The sequence below is a fragment of the Callospermophilus lateralis genome, chromosome 3 (assembly GCF_048772815.1).
Source record: "Callospermophilus lateralis isolate mCalLat2 chromosome 3, mCalLat2.hap1, whole genome shotgun sequence".
NCBI classification, from domain to species: Eukaryota; Metazoa; Chordata; class Mammalia; order Rodentia; family Sciuridae; genus Callospermophilus; species Callospermophilus lateralis.
The window spans coordinates 100,145,133-100,151,559 of record NC_135307.1 but is presented as its reverse complement, the minus strand read 5'-3'; the positions used below and the strand labels follow the sequence as shown (position 1 = coordinate 100,151,559).

The 6,427-nt window shown below is 40.8% G+C and overlaps 1 pseudogene; it reads right to left on the bottom strand.

Moving 5' to 3' along the window:
- Positions 1-4,891: 4,891 nt before the first annotated feature.
- Positions 4,892-6,128, bottom strand: LOC143394069 (heterogeneous nuclear ribonucleoprotein H2-like; annotated as a pseudogene).
- Positions 6,129-6,427: the final 299 nt, after the last annotated feature.

Sequence of the window (6,427 nt, the reverse complement as noted above, 5' to 3'; positions counted from 1 at the left end):
AGGAAGCGAATTAAGATACTGTGTGTCCTTTCAATAATTGAATTTTTCATGTATATTTTTATATAATTTTATATGAATATATAGCTATGATCATATCAGACATGATTTGGTGCTTTACATACTTAAAAATTTCTTTATGGCACCTTCATGCTTAATGGTTTAGTCATAAGAAGAATTTTTGGGGTGACTGAGACTGGGCGTGGGGCTACTAACTGCTCATATAGAGTTTAAAGCAGTCTTCCTACTTTTTAAATATTTATTATTTAGTTGCAGTTGGACACAATACTTTTTATTTATTTATTTATTTATTTATTTTTATGTGGTGCTAAGGATCGAACCCAGGGCCGCGCAAGTACTAGGTGAGCGCTCTACCACTGAGCCCCAGCCCCAGCCCCAGTAATAGGAATATTTTTGGTCCTCTCTGGAGCAGTATCTGCTGCCTTTAATTCCTGATTCTTTTAGACATTTTGTTCCTCACCAATATCTATCCGTTCACTCTTTTAAAAAAAAAATCTTTATTTTTGTTTATTTTTATGTGGTGCTGAGGATGGAACCCAGCGCCTCACAGGTGTGAGGCAAGGGCTTTACCACTGAGCTACAACCCCAGCCCCTCACTCTCTTTCTTGTTGCTGAGTAGTTAACCATTTCTCTAACAGTCTTCCATCTTCATGTGGATGGTGCTTTGGAGTTCCATCTGGGTGAGGTGTGTTTATCTGTTTTTTACTCTGATTTTTTTTTTTTTTGAGCCTTAGATTAAATCCCTAATGAGGCCACATTGGGCTTGGTACCCAAGGTCACTTTAACAGAGTAGAGACCATTAGGAGGAACAGGAGGAAGCCCTTGGGTCACTATTTCCTAAAGGGGATCATATTGTCTCTGGTGGTGTAGGAAATAACATGAAGGTAGCACAAGAAGTGGCCCTAACACCTAGGGGTGGGAGCATGTTTTTATGTAACTGAATTCTAGCAAAGGCAATTTCCTGTGACTGATGAAGCCTATGTTCCAGGAACCCACACCTGCATGAGTCCCTTCCAAGGGCCTAGGAGTAGCAATCAGCAAGATTGGTTTCATAATTTTGCATCTCTCTTCAGACTCCCACTAAACCGTAGAAACTTCAGAGTCTACAAAACCTGGACCCACTCCTATAGTCCAAGGCTGGCACAGCAGCTTTGTGATGCCATCAGAGTCCTGGGAATTATGTATTATTAAAGCATCTGGGCTCAATTCAAGGGAAAGGAGAGCTTTGAAAGGCTTTCAGAGGTCACTTTGCATGTTCTACCTCAAGTATGTTTTCACAGATATTCTTGTTTAGAATGAGTCTATATAAAAAGTGCAAGTAGGTTTAAAGAAAAACAGTAAGCACACAATAACATTGAGAGTATGTGATATAGAAAAGATTATGAAGGTGGTATATGAATTGTTAGGATTTGGAAAACATTAAATTATTTTACAGAGACAAGAGAAGGCTTGAGAAATTGTGCATGCAGTAGTAATAGCATGGTTAATAAGAATAATAGCTTCGGAATCAACTTTTGCCTTTTTTGAATCCCAATTCTATCTGCTTCTCATTGAGTAATAAGTTTTCTAGGTCTCAGTTTTCCTTATCTGTAGAGGAGAGGGAAAATAGCAATACCTATCTCAGAGAATTAATTTCACAGGATTAAATAATTAAAAGGTTGATATCTGTCACATAGTAAGTGTTCAATAAATGTTAACTGTTATAATTACTATTAGCAAAGGTATGGTCAGTTTTATAGAAATGTAGCAGCAAAACAAACAAACAATAATCAAACAAAATGTGTTAAAGAAATGAAGTAAAGCCAGTGGGTTTTCAACACTGGGACTGAAGCTTATAGGGTTTCTCAACCTGAGCACTACTGACATTTTGGTCTGGGTAATTCTATGTTGTGGGATTGTCCCATGTATCATATGATAGTCAGGAGCATCCCTGGCCTCTACCCACCAGAGACCATAACACCTCTCATGGTTTTGGTGACCCAGAAACTTTCTAGATATTACCAAATGTCCCTGGGGGCAAAACTGTTCCCTGTTTTGAGAACTGCGGTTATAGGTCAACCTAGCAGAGGTGATAACTAATAATTTGTGACATAATCACCCTCTTCCATGTGGTCTTTCGACATGTGTGAAAAGCATGGGGTGGTTGAAGAAGCACGGGCTTTGGAGAGAACCAAACCTGAGCTTGGATCCCCATTCTCTAGCTATGTGCTGTGTGATCTTGGCTAAGTTATTAAATCTCTGTTTCCTCATCTGGAAAAAGGAGCAGCAGTGCCTGTCTGCTTGCCTGAGTCATGTGAGGAATGTCCCCAGATAGTGCCAGGCACAGTCAGTTCACGCTGTATGTTTATCCCCATTCTTCTTCCCTGTCTTCTTCCCCTTCCCCTAGGTAGACTGTGAAAGAAGGAGAATCAGGGGCCTGAAAAAATGGGACTTTCTGGTCCAGATGCTTATCCTTATCCAGAATAGAGTCTGTGGTCTCTAAAACCTTGAGAAGTGGAGCTTTTCAGGTTTGGCCACAGGAGTACAGAAGAGTGAGCTTTGCAAATTGAGACCTTTAAGAATAAGAACATGTATATTAATATATATTTATAGTATGCTGCTGAAGCCATGTGAGATGGAGACTGTCACAAGAGAGGCAAGGGCAAATGGTAAACATGCACACACGTACACACATACATATACGGATCTATTATCTCTATCTATCTATCTATTTATCTATTATCTATTGGTGGGATAAAACCCAGGGCCTCATGCATGCTAAGCTAACAGTCTACCACTAAAATACATTCCAGCCCTTTTTAATTTAAATTTTGAGACAGGGTCTTACTAAGTTGCTCAGGCTGGCCTCAAATTTGCAATCTTCTTGCCTCAGCCTCCCTAGTAGGTGGAATTTTAGGTATGCACTACCATGCCAGGTGCCTTTGGTCCATATTTCTAATGGCATCAATACAGAACTGAGGCAACAGTAAACGTATCTGCAGTCAGCTATTCTACAGATCTGTGGACTGATTGACATGGTGGTCACACTTTAAGGGGCTGACCTTGCAAACATCTTGAAGACTCTAACTATCTGGACCATTATTGCCAACCCACTGCAAGCACACAGCTCTAAGTCTGGGCTTTGTCTTCCGGGCTGACATAGGGCTTTTGCTGTACAATATAGGTGTGGAGACGTGCTGCAGATGACCAAAGGAAAGACAGCTTGTTAGACAGTGTGCAGGAAGGTGTAAGGCTGTCACCATGAGAAGTGTGGGAAAAGAAACATGACAATAGAACTTAGCACTATGAGGTTTGTTGAGGAGCTACACAAACGGAAAAAAACCATGTTACACAGGGAAACCAGAGACAGGATGAATAGCTGCCAGGTGGAGAGACAGTAAGAAATATAGGACTAGGAATCAGAGCTTGCCTTCTCAACTTTGCTGCTTAATAGCTGTCTTCAGTCTTCAAATCACTTTGTCTCTCACACCTCAGTTTCTAGCTCTGTAAAACCATAAAGCTCACTCTGCCCACTTCGCAGGGTATTGTCAAGATCAAAGGAGGTGGCACATGTGAGTGAAAAAGCAAAACCCTGAGTGTGGCAGGTGTTATCTTTCTAGTGAGGCTTAATGTAGCATTATAAACCAAGAAACAAGAAGTCAAGAGGCAGCAGGCCTCCTGAGTGATGGGTAACGGTAATAATGACTAAGGTATTGAATACCCATGTGCCTGGGGATTTACATGCATTATTGGTAATCTTTACCACTCCGGGAAACAGTATTTTCATTCCTATTTTACCTCCAAAGTTAAGTGATTTGTTCAAAGAAGGAACTAAGCTCAGCCCAGACTATTTCTAGAAATTGTGCTCTTTTCACTAGCTCCCAGGCTTCCCCTAAATTCTTTTTACATTCATAGGCAGTAAGTACAGGGAATTTGAAGTATGGTTTTACTTTTAATCTTCCCATTCTCTGTAACTTAGTCCTCAGCCCTGTAATTCCCCTTCTAAGAAACGTCTGCTGGCTTTGATCTAGCAAATCTGTTGTAAAAAAGCTTTAGTCTCTCACTGGCTGTCCCACTTGCCTGCATACTGAGTCCTGACCATGCAGGATTCATACAGCATTGTTATGACCCTGGGGGTGGCAAGAAAGACCCCCCTGGGCATGGATTTTTTGCATTTTCATGGAAAACCACTGCAACCACAACAAGGCTAAGGTGGGTTTTATGTGGTGTGTGTGTGTAGAATGTGATTTTTTTTCTAGGTTTTAAAAGGAAGATTTATCTGACGAGTTTCACTTAAATCACAATACAATGAAGATTTAAATCAAGACCTCATAATTTTTTTACAAATACCAAAATCAAAATCCTCAAGTATTGGTATTGTGTCTCAAATTTTTCCCATTAACTTAAAAAAACCCCTTTAAACTTATGTGCATTACAGGTCATTAAATAAAACTAGAATTAACAAACATGCCAAATGTTTCACTTTCAATTGTGATAGACACAGCTCCTATGTTGAGTTTTGCAAAAAAAGCATTTCTTTCAACATGCATCCAAATGGTGTTCAATGTCATGTAGTATAAGTGCAACATTTAACATAACTCAACTTCTTTAATCTAAATGCTTGCTGCTTAAGTACCTCCCACAGTATAACTAACTTGAGAAAAGCTGAAAATTGTTTAAAAGTTACAGTTTACTCAACATTGGTGTTACATCCTGGATGACTGCTGTGTTAAAAAATACTGAATCTTAAGTCTTTCAAATAATCTTGATTCCTGCTTCTATAGATTAAGCGTAAATCACAAGCTTGGATTGCAAAAACTGTTAAACTGAAGTTTTGTTTTTTTCTTTAAAAAAAAATTGACCAAGAGTCAGTGATGAGGATCAATTATATTTCTCATCCACCACTCACACTGGATATGCTAGACATCCGCCCCATTTTATTCACATGCATAGATGCATGGCTTCTGCCACTGTAGTAGCTGCTGTTCATTACTGCTTGGCTACCTATGTAATGTTTGATTGCCAATCACTGGAGTTTTCCTGTAAAGCATGGTCGTCTCCACTCATGCTGCTCTGACCACGACAGTCACCTCCATGACCACCACTCAGCTGTTGTTAGCTGGGCCTCCATAACTGGACTGGATTGACAAGCCCATGGCTCCCATCATTTGGCTATCATAAGCACTACTACTTGCTCCTCCTGTAGAATCCAGGAAGATTTCTACATATCTGTGTTGTATCTTTGCTTTGTTTTTTGACATAGCTGCTGCCGCATCTTCATGAGTAGCAAACTCTGCCATCAGGACCAGTCTCCACGTGTACTCTCACAGGATTGAATGGTGAAAAAAAATTCATGTTGTTCTCAGTAGCTCTGTAAGATAATTTGTGCATGTATACGCCGTGCTCTGTTGTGTTCTGGAAGGTAGAGCTACCATCCTCATATCTGTGATTAGACATTCCTGAAAAACAGTAATCAAGATCTCTTTCAAATCTATATGACCCAAATCTATAGCCGTCATTGTGGCCATTAGAATCATCATAGCCCCCATAGCCTCCACCCTAAGCACTGTGCCTCATCCTCTCAAAGCCAGCTCCTCTGCCAGTGCTGTCGTGCCTTCTGCCAGCTTCTGGTCTGTCATAGGGACTTGGCCACTGTGTGGCCACAAGCTTTTGTGACAGATCATAGTGAGTTCTAACTTCAGCTTGACTGCTCTTAAATATTTTGATATACCTGTGCCCTATTCTTTCCTTGTGTTTCTTTAGAGCCTTTTAAGCTATTTCCTACGAAGCAAACTGCATGAAGGGCGCCCCCTGCCATACTCCTCCCCTGGAAGTCCATTGGCAATGTTATCCCATCCGGCACAATTTCCAATCCTGAGAGGAATTCTTCCCTGCCACATCCATTGGGGAGTCTTCTAAGCCATCACTGGTCGTGTCAGGACTATTTGGACCAGTATGCTTCAACACCCAATCCATCTCAATGTTGTTTGACTTGAATTCTCCCTCGTATCTGTGTACCATAGTTTCTCTGTCTTTTTATTTTTCAGGGCCAATTTGACTTCATCTTCTGATTCAAGTTCAACAAAAGCCTTGCCTCTCAGTCTGCCTTCTCTGGTGTACATGAAATGAATACCTTGAGGCTGGTTCAGTGTCCTGGAGTGAGAACATGCAAAGAAATGACTGAGTGGGGATTTCCCACCTGACAGAACTCCTTCTCCCAGGATGACACCCATGTTTGCCATCCAAGTCATACCCAGCTCTCCTGAAGAGGGGTTCTCACATTATGACTTATGGGAGGACAGAAATGGTGCATGGAAATGGAGTTTTAAATTAGGAGCATCCTGTTGTTATTGGTGGGAGAAAGTCTAGATTTCAGGTCATTTCTGCAGGGATTGTAGCATTCTGTTGTGCTGGCTGGTTCTCATTTTCT